Here is a 23,797-nt window from a genome sequence, read left to right on the forward strand (position 1 = left end):
TTTTTACATCACCCGGAGAGTACAGTTATCATATATTTCAAGTCTATATAATTTCATAGTTGAGTACGGCTATATGTCATAAAATACATGCACCGCTCAGTGGGTGGTGACCTTCATGGGGTAGGATGAACTTTGGCGTACATTAGCGTGAAGTTGATAGTTAATTGCATAATTGTGGTTGCTTGCTTCTTGTCATCTCACATTAGCCAGACAACACACAAACCAATGAAACTCAGGATGTCTCAAAATACTACACAAAGTGGAACTCTTATGGGTAGGAGTCCTCTACCAGGCCTTTATATGGAGTAGAACTAGACTGCGCCACCACCTATTGGTCCCTGCTTTTCCTCCATCTTAGGGAAGAATTAATCCTCTAGAAATGAAATTCTCCTTCACTATCCGCATTCTACCAAAAGTCCACAGCCACTCACAACTCGGTGTCTCTGACTTCCTGTACCACCAGAAGGAGCTCATCTACAAGGTGACAGGGAGGGTTTGCAGATTCCCACTCTAGCAAAATGCTACTAAGTTAGTATTTTTTGCCAAAAGGTGAGCGTCCATCAGAGGATATCCATTGTCCACCCCTCACATAATGGTGGAATTTTTAGGAAACTTCTGGGCATCCGTGACATAATGCCCACCCAGGTAAAATGGTGACCCTGGCAAAATGGTGTTATTTTGTGGCAACTTGTGGGCATCCATGATATGTTGCTCATCCGTGGCAAAATGCAAACCCTGGTGTAATAGTGCTAAATCCTGTCATATTGTGGGAGTCCATTGTATCATGATTCCCATCAGTGGCATAATGCTGTTCATGACTGAAATGTGCCTATTCATGACATTGCGTGTGATCCATAGCACGGTGATGCACATCAATATCATAATAGTGGTTGTGGCATTGTGGTGGTAATTCTTTGCAAATTGTGGGCACCCACTGCCCTGCAGTGTCCAACTGGGGCATACTGCTCAACCTGGCACAATGGTGGTAATTCCTGAAATAATGTGGGTCTCCATGGCACAATGATGGGTCTGGTTGTATTGTGGTAATGTGTGTCATTTTGTGGACATCTGCCACACAATGGTGGTAATTCACAACATATAGTGCTATTATGCATGGTGTATGCACTGGGAAGACTCGTCTTTCAGTTTCTTTCTTAAGTGCTGGAGGTGCCATGGAGCTATGTGCCTGCTCTGAGGGTCCATGCCTCATGGGTAGCGGAAGAACTGAAGTGGACAGTTGCAATCTGCTGAAGGTAGCAAAAAGAAAAACATTTAAAATGATGTGTGCCTGTGCACGGGTGAGGGTGTGTGTGGGGGAAGTGAGTGAAAGTGTGTGAGAGTGAGTGACAGGGCTAGAGTGAGAATGGTTGTTAGTGAGTGTAACTGTGAGTGAGAGTTAGCCTAAGTGAAAATGAGCGAGGGAGACTGTGAGAGTAAGTGAAAGTGAATATGAGTGTGTCAGCAAGTTGTAAGTAAGAGTGAGTGGAATGAATGAGTGTGAGAGCATGTGAGCAAAAATTAGTGTGAGTGAATATAATTGAATATAAGTGAACATGAGTGTGTGTGAGTGTGTGAATGTGTTACACTTGCAAGTTTGCCTCTGGCCCTGTCATACTTAATGTAATTCTTGGTTTACAGAGGTACCCAAGTAAAAATGCTGGCACTGGTAATTCTCAGCATAAGCGGGACCCATGGCAAAATACTTGTACTGGCATACTAGATAAAATTCCTTACATATGGGACATCGATGGCAAAATATTGGCTTTGATATCCTGGAGGTACTTCTTAGCATAAAGGCCACCCATGGCAAAATGCTGGCAGTAGCATACTAAAGGTAATTATTGGTCTATTAATGCTGGTAGCAAAATGCTGGTGCGACAATCATAGCATGTGGGGCAGGGAGGCACGCAACCACGACAAAATGCCCACACAGTAAGCAAATAAGTAAGCACACCAGGTATGCAGTTCCTAAGGAGAGGAGCAAAAGAACGGGAAGTGGCTAGGAAGGTCTACTCCCCTGACCCTGTGGTAGAGACAGGGAGTCTTCCAATCTCGCACAGGCAGGCTAAAGGCCATTTTTGACATGTGGGTCAACCATTGTATATGGGTGGTGTCCGAGGTGCAACTAGAGCCAAATTTCGGGGGAGGCGAAGAAAACATTTCAGGGGGGCTAATTCCTCCAGCAGTATGAAGTGTGAAGATGCCGGGGCTCTAAGAAGGGGTGAAAAAATGACAAAGCCTCATTAACATGCAAATGGTCTTTTAAAGACCTGTGAAGTACTCAGATGCGGCTGTGTGTGTGCCCGGGAAGCTGTGTCAGCCCGGGCTGACAAACACGACGGGGGGAGGGGGTTGAAGCCCTCTGAGCCCAAAAGTGCCTGGGTGGTGTTGGCAATGACCACCTTTTGAATGGTATTCCCCCAGATTTGTTTTCCTTCTTTTTCTGAACCAGTTTTTGCTAGCCACAGGACTCTGCGCACTATACTCATGCTAACCAGTGGTAAAGCGCTTTTGCTATCCTCCCAAACACGCGTTGGAATTGGCATATCGCTAGGTGGCACATTGAATTTACTTATAAGTCTCTAGTATATAAGACTACATGTATAAGCGCCTGTAAAAAACTGTTATTAGTTAGCTGCAGTACTCATTGTACCAACCACTAAAGTGGTACTGTAAAACATGGCCCAGGCATGCCATTGCAGCCTGGGAGTGCTGTTTTAAACTGTCATTTTGACCTGGCAAAACAAACCTTTTGCCAGGCCTAAACCTTACTGTTTAACACTTACAAGTCACCTCTAAGGCAAGCCGTTCATGTCCATGGGACAGGGTGCATTGTATAAAAACGTAGTACATTTATATTTAATGTTTACATGGCCTGGCACTGAAAATCCTCCAATGTTGTTTTTCAGTGTGGCAAAGATGGTTTTACCATAGGCTAACACTTGTTAACACTTTTACATTTAATACGTGCTAGATTCAGTTTGGCAGCAGCTAGTAAAATGGTTCAAGTACTCATTTTATTAGTAAATCAATATCCAACGTAATGATCAAGTTCGATTTTAAATTACTATTTTGAAAGTTATACTTTTAGAAAGTTGTCATTTTCCTGTCTAAAACCAAAAGCCTTTCCTGCCAGTGTACTGTTGTTAGCTGACCCTTGATGGTCCCCTGTGGTGAGACGTCTATTGCTCCCCAACAGTGGGCATTGGGCTCTGGGTGTGGGGAAGGTAGTATTACCTGGCCAGAATGGCCTGACCAAGGCCAGACGGCCATACTGGGCATCAGGCATTCCTCTGGGAGGCTGGAAGGGTGGAAAGCCAGTGGGAGGTGGTTTTGTAGCAGTGTACCAGTTTTTGAAGCACCTGCTGTAGTGTTCCTTGTATATTCAACAGTTTTCAGGAAACAATAAGAGTGTCAAGATAACTCTGGTGATTAATGTACCTGCTGGAGAAAGGTCAGACTTTTGTCTAGGAGCAGTTTTGACTCGTATAAGGTAGGGCAGAGGGTTAATAGGCCTCCTGCAAAGAATGTGTACCATGCAGATCACAGAACAGTATCTTATCTGCTTTTGTCACAGAGAGCCTTTAGTTACTGTGCAATTCATAAGTTACAATCGTAATCTAGTACAGTGAACTATGACCTGCTATCAAAGAGCTGAATGTGAACTGCATGGTACTTGTAAGAAAGTTATAGTATTCCCCAGTCTTTCATTAACCTAATGTGGCTAAGAATGGTTTGTTTGGGTAGAAATACATTGTTATTTGTAATCCTAACTCTAAGCACTGTGTCACGTTCTGAAAACTGAGTTTGTGCTCCCCCAGGCCAAGAATGCTTACAAAATGCCTATCAGTGTGGATGGCATGTGAATCCTATACCTTGGAGTCCCCTTTGTCGTATGTAACATTTTCTAAACACTGATTTTCACACATATGCTTTCTTGTCTCTGTGTGTGTGAGGTGAAGTGCTTCAACACCCTGCACTGGTATAAGAGGTGCCATAAAACAAATGAAATACAGATCAGAGAGGGGCTATGGAGAGATGACAGGTATTGTTGGAGAGTGATATTGAGGAAATCATTGCAGAGCCCCAAAAAAGATTGTTGTTTCCTGGTGCACTGCAAGGCCGTAATTTACTATGCTTTAAAAGCTAATACAATTGAATATATAATGAAAATATGCTGTAGAATGCACCACATTGCCATTTTCTTGGGGAGAGTGCCCCCTAAACTACCCATGAAGAGGTCGATCTCACTTGCTGCTCTTGCTCACTATGCACTGGATGCGGGCTGGTCTGTCAAAATTTTCCAGGGCTGCTTTGGGTTCCCAGTCCGGCCCAGAGGGGTGTATCCATCCCCTTCCTGAGCTTCACAGGATGCCTACCTTGTCACTGGCAGAAGAAAATTAAACCTAGCCCTGCTTCTCCTTTGCCTGTCTAGTTAGGTTGGCACCAAACATAGAGGGAGCAACTAACCAGAACTAATTTGGCGGGGGGGGGGCAACAAAGAATTGCCATCCACCAGAGGCTGGAACTCGGTATCTAGGTGTCAGCCCTACAAATTTTCATCAGAAGACGCCTGGACATATGAAGAATCAGAGGATGGACTCCACTGCTGTCTGAGAACTAAAGACTAGACCTGCTCGCCTTGAACCCAGGACCCCAGAAGTGACTCCAAGGGTCAGTTGGCTGACCACCTGTTTGAGTTACAGGGAAACAACAAGCTTCCAGAGGCCCTTTCCTTTCAAATGGCCCTCTGACCAGTTCCAACTGGACCTGTCCTGGACCCTGCTGCTGGCCTCTGTTGTTAATGAGTCCTAACTCTTAAGTTGTGCCTACCAGGTACTAAAACCCGTGGCTGATGTTAGAGTGTACTTCTGTCCTGAAAATTCCAAGAAGTTTGACGTAGAATCTTTTTGCCAACTTACTGCCTGGGGAACTGATGGAGACTCGGATTGCTGTTGAATGCTGTCCAAAGCTGCAGCCATCAACGTTGAATCCCCAGTCGGCCTCAACCTGCTAGGTTGCTGTTAAGGACTTCTGACTTTCAGAAAAAGGTCTAAGTCTGAATGTAGAGGGCTTCATCAGGACTGACACTGAGCAGCATCTGATCGACGCTGATGCTGCCTTGGCAAGGACTTTGCCCAATAGGAGCTTTCCCGCCATTATCGATAACTGCACCGGGACCCCGCTCTTCAGCAAACCTCTGTACGCTCTCAACTCCGGACGGAGCCACACCTGCTTCAAGGCCGCCCCACAACACACACACATGGCCCCTTCACCTACTGGAACTGCAGCTACACCAGCCTCAGAGCCGATGAACCACCCGCCAAGAAAGACCCCAACCACCTCCGATGCATACTACTGAACACCGGCTCCACACGCAAGCTCTGGGGCCTGCTCGACACAACATCCCCGGATGTCGCCTTCCTGACAGAGACCTGGATTAACGAATCCTCCACACCCGACATCGCCATAGCCATCGCAGATGGCTACAAGATCACCCGCAGAGACCGCACTAACGGAGTCGGAGGAGGAATAACCATCGTCCACAAGAACAGCATCAGGGTCTCGACTAGCACTGACGACGCGCTCAGCACCGCCGAACACATGCATTTCCAGATCCACACAGAACCTAACTCCACCCTCAGAGGCACTATCGTCTACCGCCCCCCCACCCCCCGAACCCCGCCCCCGGTTCAGCGACTCCATCGCTGACTTGATCAGCACGCACGCCCTGACCTCCACCGACTTCATCCTCCTCGGAGACCTGAACTTTCACCTTCAGAACAACAATGACAACAATTCCACAACCCTGATCGATAACCTCGCCAACCTTGGACTGAAGCAACTTGTCACAACGCCCAACCACTACGCCGACCACAAGCTCGACTCCGTCTTCTCCTCAAGCCTGCACGTCTCCGTCAGCCACACCACCGAACTCCTCTGGACCGACCACCGCTTCATCCACTTCGCCTTCCAGAAGCCAACCACACACCACCACACCCAACAGATCTCCCGCCGCTGCTGGATCGAAATCACCGAAGACCAACTAAACGCAAATCTCGCTCTCAGCCCACCCACCGAACCCTCCAACATCGACGACTCTGTCCACAGCCTCAGATGCTGGATCGAGGACTGCGCCAACACCCTCACCCCGCTGAAGAAGTCCCCCCACAGAGACACCAGCAAGAGGGCCAGATGGTTCACCCCAGACCTCCTAGCCACCAAGCAAGCCTGCCAGAAACTAGAGAAGAAATGGCACAGTGAACAAACTCCCGGACAGCCACGCAGCACACAAGGACGCCATCCGCAACCACCACCACCTCATCAGGGCGGACAAGAGGACCTTCTTCAGAGACCGCCTCAACAACAACGCACACAATAGCAAGGAGCTCTTCAACATCGTGAAGGAACTCTCCAACCCCAGCTCCAACACAAACGACATCCCACCGTTGCATGCCCTGTGCAACTCCCTCGCCATCTTCTTGCACCACCAGATAGCAGACATCCACGAAAGCTTCAACACCCAGACAGCCCCAACAGACAGCAACACAACAGGCTGGGCCAGTGTGAGCATCGATGACACCATCAAGACCATGCGCACAATCCACTCCGGCTCTCCGTCAGACCCATTCCTGCACCATGTCTTCAACAGAGCAAGCAGCTCCATCGCACCCCACCTGCGCAACGTCATCAATCTCTCCCTTGAGACCACAAACTTCCCAGAGCTCTGGAAACATGCTGAGATCAACGCCCTACTCTAAAAACCTAAGGCAGACCCAAGAGACTTCAAGAACTTCTGGCCCATCTCTCTGCTCCCCTTCCCGGCCAAGGTCACCGAGAAAACCGTCAACAGACAGCTAACCCGATACCTCGAAGAAAACAGAATCCTGGACCCTTCTCAGTTAGGGTTCTGCAGCAACCACAGCACCGAGACTGCCCTCATTGCTGCCACCGATGACATCAGGACCCTGCTGAACAACGGCAAGACCACAGCACTCATCCTCCTAGACCTCTCTGCCGCCTTTGATACCGTCTGCCACCGCACACTACGTGCATGCCTCTACACCACAGGGATCGGAGAAAAGGCTCTGGATTGGACCACCTCCTTCCTCTCCGGCAGAATCCAGAGCATCCGCCTCCCCCCATTCCGTTCCAAAGCCTCCAAGATTTGCGGCGTACCCCAGGGATCCTCCCTCAGCCCGACGCTGTTCAACATTTACATGGCCCCACTCGCACACGTAGCCCAACAGCACAACTTTAACATAATCTCCTACGCCGACGACACTCAGCTGATCCTCTCCCTCACCTAGAACCCCATCTCCGACCTCCACGAAGGAATGAAGGCTGTCGCCGATTGGATGAAGACCAGCCGTCTAAAGCTGAACTCAGACAAGACAGAGGTCCTCATCCTCGGCTCCAACCCTTCAGCCTGGGAAGACTCGTGGTGGTCGACGGCACTGGGGGTAGCCCCAACACCCCCTGATCACGCACACAACCTGGGAATCATCCGCAACTCAACGCTCTCAATGACCATACAAGTCAACGCCGTCTCCTCCTGCTTCAACACCCTCCGCATGCTCCGCAAGATCTACAGATGGATCCCGACAGATACAAGAAAGACAGTCACCCAGGCCCTCGTCAGCAGCAGACTCAAAACTACGGGAACGCCCTCTATGCTGGAGCCCCGACCAAGCTCATCAAATGACTACAACGCATCCAAAACGCCTCGGCACAACTGATCCTCGACGTACCACACAACGGCCACATCACCCCCCACCTGTGAAACCTGCACTGGCTCCCCGTCAACAAGAGGATATCCTTCAAGCTCCTCACCCACGCACACAAGGTACTCCACAAGACCGGCCCAGCCTACCTCAACAGACGGCTCTCCTTCTACATCCCCAACTGCCAGCTATGCTCCACCGACCTCTTACTCGCCACCGTCCCGCGCATCAGAAGAACAACCACCGGTGGGAGATCCTTCTCCCACCTCCCCGCCAAGACATGGAACACCCTCCCACTGAGCCTACGACAGACCCAAAACCTGCTGACCTTCAGGAGGATACTCAAGACCTGGCTGTTCCATCAGTAGCACCCCCCCCCAGGCGCCTTGAGACCCTCGCGGGTATGTAGTGTGCTTTACAAATGATTGATTGATTGATTGTTGTAGAGCCCTGTTCCATCCCTGTTGACTTTAACTTCTGACTTGGGTCACTGTAGTCTGATCAGATAACCGTGATAGGTGCATGGTGATATTTTGAATTTAAACTTTAAAAATTAAAATCTCCATTTCAACCTATTGGATGCTTGTTGTGTTAGTGTCATTTTGTTTATTAAACTATTCTCTATTTTCTAAATTGGTTTGGGGCTTTTTCTTGCATTGTGTTTTCAATGTATTGCCGTTTGAGTACTGTATAAGTACTTGACACATTGCCTCTACGTTAAGCTTGTCCGCTTTGTTTCAAGCTACCGGAGGTGTAAACACAGGATTATTTGATATTTATTAGAATTTGTATAGCGCGACTATCGCTCCGGAAGGAGCATCTTGGCGCTGAGCACACAGAGAACCAGCAAAGGAGAGCAAGGATCAGATAGCTGCGAGGACCGATGAGTCAGACTGAGAGAAGATCCAGGTCTTCAGGAGATTCCTGAAAACGCTTTCTGAGGGGGCATGCCTGAGGTAGGGGGGGAGACAATTCCATGCCTTGGCAGCCAGAAAAACGAAAGTTTTCCCGCCTTTAGTTTTTAGTTTAATTTTGGGTACAGAAATTAAGTTAGCTCCTGAGGACCTCAGACAACGAGTTGGAATGTAGCGCAGAAAGCGCTTGGTCAGATAAGATGGACCGGTGTTCCTAGTAGATTTGAACACCGTGACAAGGAGCTTAAAGAGAATTCTCTTGTGGAGGGGCAGCCAATGGAGGGTGTTGAGAGCTGCAGAGGCCGAAGACCTGCGAGGAAGTTTCAGAACAAGCCTGGCCGCTGCATGTTGTACACTTTGCAATTTCTTAAGGGAGGATTTCTTTATGCCTGCTAGGAGGCCATTACAATAATCCAGCCGGGAGAGAATAAGAGCCACCGCGACTGATTTCCTGGCAGAGATGGGCAGAAAGTCAAAGAATTTCCTTAACTGCCTGATCAGGCCAAAACAGCGCCCCGCGGTAATGCGCACATGCTCGTCGAAGCTAAGGGACGAGTCGAATTGGACTCCAAGATTGCGGGCTGAGGTGACCGCACTCGGGGGTGCTTCGGAGTTAGGGGGCCACCAATCTTTAGGGGAAAAGAGGGTGCCTTTGCCTAGGGGTATTATTTCAGTTTTGGCACTGTTACATTTAAGATGATTAAGATTGAGCCAGGAAAAAACTTGGGAGAGGCAATTTTGAAATCTAAGGGCAGCGTCAGGGTGTCTTTTGTCGATAGTGACGACAAGCTGAGTGTCGTCAGCATAGGAAGTCACGAGGATCCCATGGGATTCAATCAGCGTAAGGAGGGGAGCCATATATATATTAAAGAAGAGGGGGCTCAGTATTGATCCTTGGGGCACACCTGAGGTGGTGAGTCTTTCGCCAGAAAGAAAAGGGCCTAAGGAGACAGTTTGTGATCGATTGGATAGAAATGAAATAATCCAGGCCAGAGCGGAACCCGCGACACCGATCTCACGCATTCTATCAATGAGAATGGCATGAGAGATGGTGTCGAAGGCCGCGGTTAAGTCGAGCAGGATGAGAACAGCTTGTCTGCCCTCATCCTGCAAGAACTTGATGGTATCCGACAATTCGATGAGTGCAGTTTCTGTGGAGTGGCCCGGGCGGAAGCCGGATTGCTGTGGATGCAGAATGCGTTTGCTTTCCACAAAGATTTTTAGTTCTTCGTGAACTAACTGCTCGGTAATTTTGCCAAGTGCAGGGAGAAGGGAGATTGGGCGCATGTTGGATAAGTCCGTTGGGGATTTATTTGGTTTCTTCATGAGGGGCTTGACTGTGGCTTTCTTCCATTCAGCAGGGACAGTGCCAGAATTAAGAGATTCATTAATAATGGCATTGATTGATGGGCTAACAACCTCGATGAGGTGCTGTAAGATAATCGGGGGACAGGAGTCCGTGGGGGCCCCTGATCTACAGCTCAAAATGGCCTTTTGTGTTTGTGCCAGGGAGACTGAAGCAAAGTTATTCAAAGAGGGAATAGCTGTGACGGTGTCTTGTATAGGGGAGGGTGGAGGGGGGAAATCCTGGTGGATGTTCTTAATTTTGTCAATGAAAAAGTCTGCTATTTGGTCACAGAGGGTTTGGGATGGGGGAATTTCAAGTGCCAGTGCCTTTGGGTGGGTAAAGGACTTTACTATGTCGAAGATGATTTGTTGTTTTTGTTTGGCTGCATCTATGGCCGAGGTGAAGAAAGCCTTTTTTGCTTTTTTTATGTTAGAGAGATATTGTTTCCTCTGGAGAATGTATATGGATCTGGATGAGGGATCATAAGTCTTCCTCCACTCTCTTTCCAGGACCCTACACTTTAGGTGACAATCACTGAGGGCCTGGGTGTACCAGGGAGCATTAGGCTTCCTTTTGCCTTGACCGAATTTGTGGTTGGTGGGGTTGGAGTTGGCGGAAACCACTCCATCCATCCACAAATGAAAGTTTATAGAGTCTTGTGATGCCTCTCCCTTGATAGCAGGGGGGGGGACAGAGGGCTGTGGGTTCAGCTTAATGCGCTCGGCTACTTTCTTCCAGTTGATGGGAAAGGGGGTGGGACAGTGTGTGATATGCGAAGCCAAGGAGAGTTTGGTCTTGACGGCGAAGGAAATGAAATAGTGGTCTGTCCATATTTGCGGTAATGGGGAAGAGACATCTAGGGATGCCAGGTTTGTGCAGATGCCGTCTAGTGTATGTCCGGCCTGGTGGGTAGGAGAGGAGACCAATTGGGAAAGGCCGAAAATCTCAAGTGAATGTAAAAAGTTGAGGGTGGGAGGTTCTGTGCGGGATTCCAAATGAAGATTGAAATCCCCGAGAAGGGTGAAGGTGGGATAGTGGGTCATGAGTGATCCCAAAGTCTCATCAAGGGAGTCCAAGAATGATGTGGCATTCCCAGGGGGACGATAAACAAGTCCTCCTGATAGGGAGGAAGAGGGGTTGATGTGAATCACAAAGCCGATACTCTCACAGTCCTTAAGGGAGGCTAGTTCGAATGTGTGGCACCTAAAAGGTTTCTTAATAATGATGGCCAACCCGCCTCCTCGACCGCTGGGCCTGTCCCGCCTGAGGATGGTAAAATCAGGAGGGAGGGCAGTTGCCAGGTCGGGGTTAGAAGCATCGTGTAGCCACAATTCTGTGATGAATAGGGCATCAAGATCGTATGACAGAATAAGGTCATGGATGTCTTGTCCATGACAAGCTAAAGATCTGGCATTAATGAGACCGCAATTAAAGGAGACAGACTTGTGACGGGGAGGGGAAAGAATGGGGGGAGTGGGGCGTGTGGGTCCCAGGGATGACCACCCGCATGAGCGGCAGGAAATAGGGCCCGAAAAGAGGTCTTTGGGGGGGTGAACTTTGCAAGTGAGGCTGGCTAATTTCGGGCGCATGGAAAGCAGAGCGTTAGAGTCATACCTGAGGGAAGGGAGGTTTAGGGCAGCGTGGCCTGCGCCCGGCGCGATCCTGGCGCGGACGGGCGCAGACGGGCTTGGCTTAGGCGCGGCTTCGGCGCGCAACCGGCGCGCCCGCTGCGCCAGCCCGCTGCGCCGTCTGGGAGGATGACACATAATATAGGAAGGAGGGAGGGTGGGAGGCCGGCCCGACTTGAGCGCTGACCTCACCTTCCTCACTCAAGATGGCGCCCACCGCCGAGTGATGTTGATTAAAAGCGGCTGGGCTGAATGAAGAGGAAGAGAGGGTGTAAGAGGTGTCAGAGTGCCTGTCTTCTCAATTCCCCTTAATGTAACAGCCCCCCCAAGTTAAAAAACGGCGGTTTTCTAAAACGATTAAAACGCTCCAAATATCTATCACAAAAGGCTATCATTATGTAGTGACTCCAGTCGTTCACCTTGGCAAGGACAGTGATAATCATTTGAAGTGGGTTCTCACCCCCTTTAACTAATACTTCAATTTCGTACAGGTTACATCAATGGGATCATTTTGGCACTGGCATATTTTGTGAAAGTTTTTGCATACACGGGCATTGATGGCATTTGGGAGTACTCACAGCAAAATGTTCGTCCTTGCACAATTGAGATATTTGCTGATATAAGGGGGACCAATTGCACATACTGGAAAAAGGGGGCTTGTCTCCTCTAGAGAGTCACTAAAGTACTAGACCATTTAGTGAGTGACCTTGCAAAGCGTTTGGCTTTTTAGAACATTTATGTGAAAATCAAACTTTAAAACCTCGATGTGACCCAATTTATTTCAACATTTTCTTGAGGAGAGATTACCCCTGATCTCTCCTAGAACACATTGGCCTTGTACACTTCGCCCGCTGGGCTCAGGGCACATATATTACGCCCCACCATTTCCAAAGGTCACCAGCCACCAATCGGCATAATGACGACCATAACTTAATGGCAGAAATTACCGTCATGTTGGGGGCAGACATAGCATGGGTACCAAGTTGCAAAGGTAAATCATTTTGAATACATTCAAATTGAAGCAGAATATAGGAGCCGGTGTTAATGAACCCATGTAACATATATGCTAGTGTATATGCTTTGCCACCTCTCCCTCCAAAACCTAGGACAAATACATTTTGCCAATGCCCAGGTTTTATAGATAGGATTGGGCAAGGTAAAATATATTGCATTTGTAAATAGTTAATAATGTACTGCAATCCTGAAGCAGACTTGAATACACAATATTAAAACAAGCTAAGTCAATAGGCCTGGCCTTGGCAAGTTGGCATGATGGTTACGTTATTTTTTGCAGGCATATGCCACAAAAATAAAAAAGGGAAAAAATGTTTCATGAAAAAAAATAATCATTGCATACAATTTTGATAAAATAGTGTGGATGTTTCCTACCAGGCAGGTGCACGTGGACTAGGTAAAGAAAGTCATATTAGTTTTATTTCATGTCACACACAAGTATGGTTCTTATTGACTGTAAAAAAAGTTCCTTTTTTGGTTTTGAATTACTGTAACCTGAATATATATTCTGAACACACACAAAAGACAACAAATAAAAATAAAGGATAGAAAATGAAATGAAAAAAACACATTTCCAAAGTAATGTATTGGCCCACCAGCTCTGGCACTGTAGTGCACCTACTTCTAGGTAGATATGCACATATAACCAGTCTAAATGCAGTCACACACCGTGCAAGAGAAACAACGTTTGAAATTGTCTTACCCATTACCCCTTGCTGTATGTAAAATATAAATGAGAGTTGAAAAAAGCAATGAATGAAGACGCAAAGCCCCTGTATGTATACATTTATATTTTTCTACTCATTTTGTTTGATTACATGTGGCTGGTGATAGTAAAACCTGTTTCTAGGCCAGGCCTAAAAACATACAATAAATACTTGCACACCTAATGGAATAAAGGCAATATCTACTGGTGTGATAAAAGTAGCAAGATGGCGTCCGAGGGGCTGTTTAAAAAAAAACGAAACGTGCATACAATTTGTAGGACATATGGTCAGGGCTTCATGTGGGAAGAAAAAACTTGGTGGTCTCTCAAAGGGGTGTGGCCAATGTAATTAAAGGTGTGGCTGAAAAACACGTAAGCTAAAAATCTGTGCTTAGTGTAGAGTGCCGCCCGACCTGTAATTAGCTGTTTCTGCCATTGCATACAGGTATATGAAACAACAAGTAAAATCATACATACAAGAAGTCAGGACTATTGGCTTTACCAATGGTTGTTGCATAAGATAAATAAGCTGTAACTATGGCTCGTATATAATATTGAAAAAGCTTCCACTTAAAGCCCTGGTGACACCACGACAATGTTGCTGCTCCTGAGTTTCAAAAAGAGAAGGGAAATCCAGAGAGAACATGACTCTCTTTAAAGGATTTAATTTCCCCGACAACGCTCACCTTGGCATGACGTCATGGCTGTGGTGTGGTCATGGCGCTTACCTGAGCAGGAATGGCAGCAAAAGGGATCGCACTGCCACAGGTGTTGTTTATAAATGGTGACGGGCTGATTGGCTAATTGGGGGCGGGATTTCTTTATTCAATAAAAGAGTCCTGGTTCGGCCAGGACGACGAACAGTCATACCTGCGTGTGCTGGTGTTTACTTACCGACATAACATTTTGGCGACGAAGGTCCGGATTGTTGTGAGGCTGTTCTCCCGCCTGTCTGCTGGGGCAGCAGTGGACTGGCGGTGCTTCATCGGACTGTTTCTGTGTCCCTGTTCGGCCTTTTGGACGTTGTCTGCTTGGATCCGGCATCTGGCATTTTGCTTCGGGGAGTTTCCTTGCCTGCCTCGGCGAAGTTGGGGGCGTGTCCGGAGCCGTCTCTGTGTGAGTGCTGGTGGGCTGGCTGGCTCACAGCTCTTGACAGTGCGGAGGCTGCTGCTTGCTGAAGGATTGTCGGACGAGCTCTTGGGGCCTCTGGAGCACGGTGGCTGCCTCTGTATTGCCTGATCTTGGAGATCTGGCTGGTTCCATTAACTTTGACAGCCCGGGAGTGTTGATTCTCTGGGTTACCTGTGGCTGGTGTGCCCGGCTGGTGCGGGCATTTTTCTGGACATTGGGCTCGCCTGTTGACTTGTCCGGGTGGACGCAATTATGTCTACAGTCCCCCCGGTAGAACCTTTCCTGATAGATGGCCCCCCCTCTGCGCAGGTTGCGCGTTGGAAAGAGTGGGTGGACCGTCTGGAGACCTACTTTGAGGCGATTAATTTGGATGAGGAGAGGAAGCGTCCCATGCTGCTACATCTTGGTGGGGCGGCGATTCATCGGCTGGGGCGATCGGTGGTGGAGGAAACGCCCAACACCTATGATACGTTGAAACAGGCCCTGACTGCTTATTTTGAACCTTTGGCGAATCCTGATTATGAGAGGTTTCTGCTACGTCAGGCAAGGCAGTTACCCAATGAGTCAGTGGACGTTTTCTTCGGCAGATTGCGGGTATTAGCTAGCACGTGTAGGTTGCCCAATGTGGCAGATGAGATACGAGCCCAGTTCATACAAGGCTGCTACTCCAGCAAGTTACGTGAGGCAATACTACAGGTGCCTAATATGCCAATGGCAGACATGCTGACCCGTGGTCGGTCAAAAGAACTTTCAAAGGTTAGGGCGGCACATATGGATGCTGCTCTCCAACAGTCAGTAAAGATGGAACCAGTCAATGCCATGATGGTTCGAGGGTCAGAGAAACAGAAAATGTTGCCTCGTAAGGTGGATAGACGTCAGACATGCTATGGCTGTGGGGGCTCATTTCCTCATAATGGGACCTGCCCGGCGGTTGGGAAGCGGTGTTCTAACTGCAACAAAGTGAACCATTTTGCAAAAGTATGCCGTTCAGTTCCTGCCCGGGGGTCTACTCCTGGGCCGTCTGCCCAAGTGTTTGCTGCTCTTCCAGAATTGGAGGATATGGATGATGATGAAGAGATTGTCCATGTGTTACATGCTTTACAGCCTGGAGGTGCAGTACGGAGGGGTTTGCCCAAATGTGATGTCAAAGTGGATGGTTATTTGGTGCCGGCACTGATTGATACTGATGCATCCATTAATGTGATGACTGAATCCATGATGAAGGGACTGCCAAGCCTACCAGTATTGAGTGATACATCGGTCAAAGTATTTGCTTTTGGAGCCAGTGAACCTCTTGTGTTGGCTGGGGTCTTCTCTGCGGTGGTTTCCCATGGCACCCAATCCGTGAAAACAGCTATCTATGTCACCAAGGAGGGTCATGGGATGCTATTGAGCTGTCAGACTGCTGAGAGCCTACAGCTGGTGGTTTTTGCACTGGCTATCCATCAATGGACCATGGACGACTTGCTAGGTCAGTACTCTAAACTGTTTGAAGGCATAGGGTGTCTGAAAGATCGAATGATCAAATTACATATTGACGAGTCTGTTAGACCAGTGGCACTACATCATAGGCGCGTGGCTTTCCATCTTCGGCCGAAGGTGGAGGCGGAGTTGATTAAGTTGGAAGAAGCTGGCATCATTGAAAAAGCAGAAGGTCCGACTCCGTGGGTATCCCCAATTGTAGTTGCCCGCAAACCTAAACAGCCTGGAGAGGTCAGAATCTGTGTGGACATGCGATTACCCAACCTGGCAATTAAGCGGGAGCGTCATTTCACTCCCACAGTCGATGACATTGTGGTAGAAGTCAGTGGGTCCAGGTGGTTCTCTAAAATGGATCTCCGCGCTGGATACCATCAGTTGTTGCTTGACCCTACTTCCCCTTTTCCACACATGTTGGGCTCAGGCGTTACAAACGATTAAGTTTTGGCATCTCCAGTGCTGCTGAAATATTTCAGCACACTATTCGGGGAGTGCTGGCAGGACTGGAAGGAGTAATTAATGTCAGCGATGACATTTTGGTTCATTCTCCCACTTTAGATGGGCATCATAGTCGTCTGAAAGGGGTATTCCAACGTTTGCTGGATCATGGGTTAACTTTACATAGAGAGAAATGTGAATTTTTGAGAACTGACATTTCATTTTTTGGTTATCATTTTTCCCAAAATGGTGTGTCTCCTGATCCCTTGAAGGTGCTTGATATCCAGACTGCTCCTGCTCCTGTCAACGTATCTGGGGTGAGGAGTTTCATGGGCATGGTGAATTATTGTGGACGCTTCATTCCGGGATTGTCTACTCTAACTGCCCCACTACGAGAACTTACAAAGTCCAATGTTCCATGGGACTGGGGTTCTGAGCAAGAATCAGCATTTCAAGCCACAAAAAGGGCATTGTCTGCGGATACCACCTTAGCCTATTTCAATCCGGCCTTGGATTCCGAACTGGCTGTAGATGCAAGTCCTGGTGGGCTGGGGGCAGTATTGTCCCAGCGTCAAACAAATGGTGAATTGGCTCCTGTGGCGTATGCCAGTCGTGCTTTAACTACTACTGAACAACGATACTCTCACATAGAAAAGGAGGCCATTGCAGTGCATTGGGGGTGTCGTCATTTCCATCTGTACTTATATGGTCAGCCTTTTGTAGTGTATACGGACCATAAGCCACTCATTCCTCTGTTTATGGGTTCTTCTTCAAAACCACCACCACGGATTGAGAAGTGGATTCTGCAGCTGCAGGATTACTGTTTGACAGTGGTGTTTCGTCCTGGGGCTATGAATCCAGCTGATTATTTGTCCCGGCATTTTCGACCTGCCTCAGTGTTTGAGACAAATGATGCTGAGGAGACCGAGGAGTATGTTCGGATGGTGGTCGAGAGTTCTCGGCCTCTCCCGATTTCTCTGGAAGAAGTGGTGGACGCCACTGTTCATGATGGGTGTCTTCAGTTATGCTTGGCGGCTATTGGGTCTGGAAAGTGGAATGATGTCATGGGTGCCGCCAAATGCCGTACTGATGATGCCCGATCTACCCTGACAGCGTTGTTTCATGTTCGAGGTGAATTGACCTGTTCCCCAGAGGGATGTTTGTTGAGGGGATCAAGGATGGTGATTCCAGCAAGCCTTCAACAGCGGGTGGTGGATCTGGCACATGTGGTCCATCAAGGGGTGGTGAAAACAAAGTCTCGTTTGAGGTCCAAGTTATGGTTTCCTGGTTTGGACTCTCTGGTGGAGAACACTGTTCTGGGTTGTGCACTGTGTCAGACTGCTGGAGGGGGAGATGCTCCCGCTCCTATTATCACTGAGGAGGCTCCTTCTTTTCCTTGGCAAAGGGCTAGTGCGGACTTCGGATGCTTACCTGATGGCCGTCATATGTTGGTGGTGATTGATGACTTTTCTAAGTATCCCGAAGTGGAGATCATGGACATTACCACCGCAAGTCGTACAATTCCTTTGTTCGATAAAATTATGGCAACCCATGGTTTGATTTCTGAATTGCGTACTGACAATGGACCCCCCTTTTCCAGTCATGAGTTTTCCTCTTACTTACAGTCAAGGGGTATTTTGCATCGTAGGGTAACTCCTTTATGGCCTCAAGCTAATGGGGAGGTAGAACGGTTTATGAGGACCTTGAATAAAACCTTAAGGATTGCTGTTTCTGACCGTCAAGACTTGGATTGTACTATCTTTTTGTTTCTGAAGGAGTATCGGCTGACCCCCCATTCCACTACTAAAGTCAGTCCAATGTCCTTGTGTATGAATCGTCCTGTGGGGGATTTTGTGCCAATGTTGGAGTCTCATCCGGCCAGTTATGCTGTTGTGGCAAGAGAGTTGAGAAACCGAAAGCTGAAGAACGACAAAGTGGCGCTGAGCCGAGGGGCGAAAGCCCGGACATTTGATGTTGGTGATGTGGTAATGATGAGAAACAGACACCGGAAAGGGAAATTTAGTTTGCCGTTTGAGCCTGAGCCCTGGGTTGTGAAGTCTGTTCATGGCACTAAGATTACTGTATTGAGGGGTGGGGTAACCATCTCGAGGAATGTTTCTTTCTTTAAAAAGTTTTGTGAAAGTGGTAGTGACCCAGGATATGAGTCCCACTTTGCCTTCCGATATGGATTCAGTGTCATCAGATTCTGGGGATGATTCTGGGGATGCTATACCAGCGTGTCTCGCTCCTCCAGTTCCCGTAGGGGTGGATGTTGTTCCATTGTCTCTTCCTCCTCTTCCTCTGTTGATTCCAGTGGGGGTGGATGGGGTATTGGGACAAAATGATACTAGTTCTGTGTCTCCCACTCGTATCTCTGAATCTCAGTCAAGGGGCTCTGGTCGCTATCAGTTGAGAAATTGTCCTGCTCGTTCCACACGTTTGAGAGACTATGTTACTTATGTAAGTCAATAATTTAATTTTGTTTTGATTGTAAATTGGGGAGGAATGTGGTGTGGTCATGGCGCTTACCTGAGCAGGAATGGCAGCAAAAGGGATCGCGCTGCCACAGGTGTTGTTTATAAATGGTGACGGGCTGATTGGCTAATTGGGGGCGGGATTTCTTTATTCAATAAAAGAGTCCTGGTTCGGCCAGGACGACGAACAGTCATACCTGCGTGTGCTGGTGTTTACTTACCGACATAACAATGGCGTAACTTCTCCGCTAGTGGGAAGTGAGCAGTGTGAGCACGCGCAGGTGGATGTGCCTGCTGTCACTGCAGTCTGGAAAAAACGGACCACCTGTGCCAGGGCCCAAAACAGAGTGTTAGACGGACCGGGAGGGTCGGCCGAGGATAAGGGGAGAGGTCTCCGGGGAGAGCCGTCTCCCGTGAATCGTACAGACAAGTAACTTCCCCCCCACAGACGGACACCACACAAGGATAAAGTTCAACGATACTTTATAGGCAATTCTTCAAGTACGGTAGAATGGTACAAGGAGGTCTGGACTCCGGGGTCCCCTCTATTCTGGTCTCTGTTTGGGAAAAGGGTAGCGGGACAGTCTTGTTACCAAAAAGATGGAAATAGCTCTCGATCCTCGAGCTCGGTGGTGTAGATGAACGGGCCGCGGCGGAGCCAGCAGGTCCCGAGATGGATGAAGGAAGACGACGGTCCGCGGCAGAGCCAGCAGGTCCCGATGAAGGTGGTGGTTACAAACGGTCCGCGGCCACGCCAGCAGGTCCCGACGACGATGAAGGATAGGGTGGTTCCCAAAGCCGCGGCAGCGCCAGCAGGCAAGACGAGGGTGCACAAGACAGAGCTACGGCAGCGCCAGTAGTCCGTCAAGGATGAGTTCTTCTTTGCGTCTCTCGACTCCAAGATACAACTCCCGTCCTGCTCTGGAGCTGCCCCAGTTATAGGGCTGGAGTGCTTTGATGTCCGGACCCTCGCACTTGGAGGTCGGGAGGTCCGGGATGTGGGGGTCCAGACACCCAGCAGGGGGGTGGAGCCAGCGCCCGGGGAGGCGATGGGCGAGCGGCACTTGGCGGGGGAGAGCCATCGACACCTCTTGCTCCCATTGACTGACCAAGTAGCCCGCTCACCTCCTGGGTGGATGTTGGTGCCGGAATGTCTGAGGCCTGGCCAGGCCCAGGGTTGAGGTCGATCGGGGGGCCAGGCGGCCTCGTGGTGGAGTGTCCAAGATGGCGCCCAGGATGGGCGCGCAGGCCGGTAGTGGGTCGGCCTACGCGGTCAACAGGTTCGAGTGTAGGGGTCCCTGCGGGGACGGTGGACGTGCAATGGTGGTGTGTGGTACTTGCGTGGCTGGGCTCGGGCCTGGTTGGGCCGGGGGAGAGCGGCCCTTCATGTGGCCTGTCCAACATGCGTCCCCCCCAGCTGAAGGCGGGGAGAGTTACCCATCCTCTTGGGGACTCTTCTCGTCGAGGCGGAAGAACCGGGACAGGCCATCTGCGTTGGCGTGATCTGGCCCAGGCCGGTGTTCAACTGTGAAGTCCATCCCTTGTAGGGAGATGGACCAGCGTAGTAACTTCGGGTTTTCCCCCCGCATCTGCATCAGCCACTGCAGGGGTCGGTGGTCGGTCTGTACCCGAAAGTGTGTGCCAAAGAGGTAGGGCCGGAGCTTCTTGAGGGCCCATACCACCGCGAAGGCCTCCCTCTCTATGGTGCTCCAGCGTTGTTCCCGTGGTAGGAGTCGCCGGCTGATGAAGGCCACCGGTTGATCACGGCCTTCGGTGTTCACTTGAGACAGGACTGCCCCAATGCCATGGTCGGAGGCATCCGTCTGGACGATGAACTCCCGGCTGTAGTCGGGGGCCTGGAGCACAGGGGCGGAGCACATGGCGGCTTTCAATTGTTCAAATGCAGCTTGACACTCTGGGGTCCAGTTGACTTTCTGGGGCTGATTTTTTGACGTGAGTTCTGTGAGGGGCCTCACGATAGTACCATAGTCTTTCACGAACCTTCGGTAATAGCCCGTGAGGCCCAGGAAGGCTCGTACCTCGGTCTGGGTGATGGGGGGCTGCCAGGACTGGATGGCGGCAATTTTTAGCTGCAGAGGGGCCACCAGGCCGCTTCCCACCTGGTGCCCGAGGTAGGTTACAGACCCTTGCCCAATTTGACACTTGCTGGCCTTGATCGTGAGGCCAGCTCGCTGAAGGGCTTGCAGCACTGCTCGGAGGTGGTGGAGGTGCTCGGACCAATGGTTGCTGTATACAGCGATGTCGTCTAGGTAGGCGGCGCTGAATCCTTCGAGCCCCGCCAGGACCTGATTGACGAGCCGTTGGAATGTTGCTGGGGCATTCTTCATGCCGAAGGGCATGACTGTGAAATGGTAATGGCCATCGGGAGTGGAAAAGGCAGAACGTTCTTGTGCCCGGGGGGTGAGGCCGATTTGCCAGTAGCCTGCCGTCAGGTCGAAGATACTGAGGTAGCGGGCAGCTCCCATGCGGTCGATTAGTTCATCTGCCCGGGGGATGGGATGTGCGTCTGTCCTGGTGACCGCATTCAAGCCCCGGTAGTCGACGCAGAACCGGAGTTCTGGTGTGGTGCCGGGGGCAGCTGCTTTGGGGACCAGTACTACAGGGCTGGCCCAGGGGCTGTCTGAGGGCTCGATGACCCCGAGCGTGAGCATTTTGGCTACTTCTTCCTGGATACAGGCCCGTACCCGATCTGGCACGCGGTAGGCCCGGTGGCGGATAGGGGGGCTGTCCCCCGTGTCCACATCGTGCGTACACCAGGAAGTGACACCTGGGGTGAGGGAGAACAGGCTGGCGAATTGTGACAGGAGAACTCGGCACTCCTGGCGTTGCTCTCGGGTGAGGGCCTCTGAGAGTCGGACCCCATCTACGGAGCCGTCTTTCTCCCGAGTTCGTAGAAGGTCAGGGAGGGGCTCGGAGTCCTCTTCAGCCCCATTGTCTGTGGCCATCAGGAGGCTGAGTTCTGTCCGTACAAAGTGCGGTTTCAGTCTGTTAGCGTGGAGGACCCGGAGGGGGTTCCGGGAAGATTCCAAGTCGATGAGATAGGTAGCCGGACCCTTGCGCTCGACCACTTTGAAGGGCCCTGTCCACTTGTCTTGTAGGGCGCAGGGTTCGGTGGGGGACATCACCCATACCTGTTGCCCAGGTTCAAATTCGATGGAGGAGGCATTCCGGTCATACCACCTTTTCATGTCCTCTTGACTGGCCTCTAGGTGGGCTTTTGCTAGTTCTCGGAATCGCCGGGTCTGGTTGCGGAGGGTTAGGAGGTAGCGGAAAACATCTGGTGGGTTCTTTAGAGGGGGCATCTCCCAGCCTTCCTTGACTAGGCTGAGCGGCCCCCGCACGGGGTGTCCATATAGCAGTTCAAATGGGCTGAAGCCCAGGGACTTCTGGGGAACCTCTCGATAGGCGAAGAGGAGGCACGGCAGCAGCACATCCCACTGGCGACGGAGGGGCTCTTCCAACCCCCCGATCATCCCTTTGAGCGTGCGGTTGAACCGCTCAACGAGTCCGTTTCCTTGAGGGTGATAGGGGGTCGTGAACCGGTAGGTAACCCCGCACTGTTGCCAGAGAGACTTCATATATTTCGAAATAAAGTTCGTGCCTCTGTCACTGACGACCTCCCGGGGGAAGCCCACCCGGGAGAAGATCCCCATCAGAGCCCGGCCGACTACCGGGGCTGTCACAGTCCGCAGGGGAACAGCCTCCGGGTAGCGGGTGGCGTGGTCCACTAGCACCAGGATGAATCGATGGCCTTGTTTTGTGCGCGGGTCCAGGGGCCCTACGATATCGATTCCGACCCTCTCGAACGGGGTGGTGACCACGGGAAAAGGTTGCAGGGGGGCTTTCAGTTTGCGGCCGCTCTTTCCACTGGCTTGGCACGTGGGGCAAGATCGGCAATGCTGGTGTACATTGTCCCTCATTTTGGGCCAGAAGAAGTGGGTCACCAGGCGGCTATAGGTTTTGTCTTGACCCAGGTGTCCTGCCAGGGGGACATCGTGGGCCAGGTTTAGCAGAAAGTCTCTAAAACGGAGGGGTACCACTAGGACTCGGCTGGCCCCCAGCTCCGCGATTCTTTGCTCACTGTACAGCAGATCATTGTCCCAGTAGACCCAGTGAGTTCCGGAGGTATCCCCTGCGCTTTGGGCTAGCGCTTGCTGGCGGAGTCCCTCGAGGGAGGGACAGGTCTTTTGTTCTTGGCGAAATTGTTCTTGCGTGGGCCCCCCCTCTTGAGGCCACTGGTCGGGGTTAGCGAGGTCTGGAGGTTGAGCTGGTTCGGGGGGGACGTCACGGTCGGTGGTTTCGGCGGGGGCGACCGGAGGCGGTGGCGCCGGCCATTCGGGTTCCTCTGGGCGGGGGTTGGCACGGGCGGTCATGGACCGGGTGGTGACGCACGCCCAGTCCGGGACGCCCAACATCCCCAGGTGCTCTTTTCGTTCGACTGCTGCCCATGGAGAGCTTTCCAGGTCATTACCCAGGAGGCAGTCTACGGGGGCATCATCTCGGACCGTCACCTTCAACATGCCGGAGACCCCTCCCCATTCGAAGGGGACGCAGGCCATCCGACACAGACTTTCTGAGTTATCGGCTGAACGTACAGGGCAGAGAATGTTTGGTAAGTATTGTTCGGGGGTCACCAGGTGACAGCGGACGGCTGTTACACTGGCCCCAGTGTCACGAAGGGCTTCAGCCCGGCGTCCATTGATGCCCACCCATTGGCTGTACTTCTGGGTATTAGCGGGTAGGGGGACCCGCGGGACCATGTCTCTCCCCCCTAGGCAGGCGAGAGCCATGGCGGCTGGCTCCCATTCTTGGTGTTCCTGTTCATATTCTTCTTGTTCCTCTGAGATCTGTTCCTCCCCCAGAGCAGCAGCGGCTACTTGGCGGGGTCTTGGGCTCTGGTACTGGGGGCAGTTTGGGTCG

The sequence above is a fragment of the Lissotriton helveticus genome, chromosome 6 (assembly GCF_964261635.1).
Source record: "Lissotriton helveticus chromosome 6, aLisHel1.1, whole genome shotgun sequence".
NCBI lineage: Eukaryota > Metazoa > Chordata > Amphibia > Caudata > Salamandridae > Lissotriton > Lissotriton helveticus.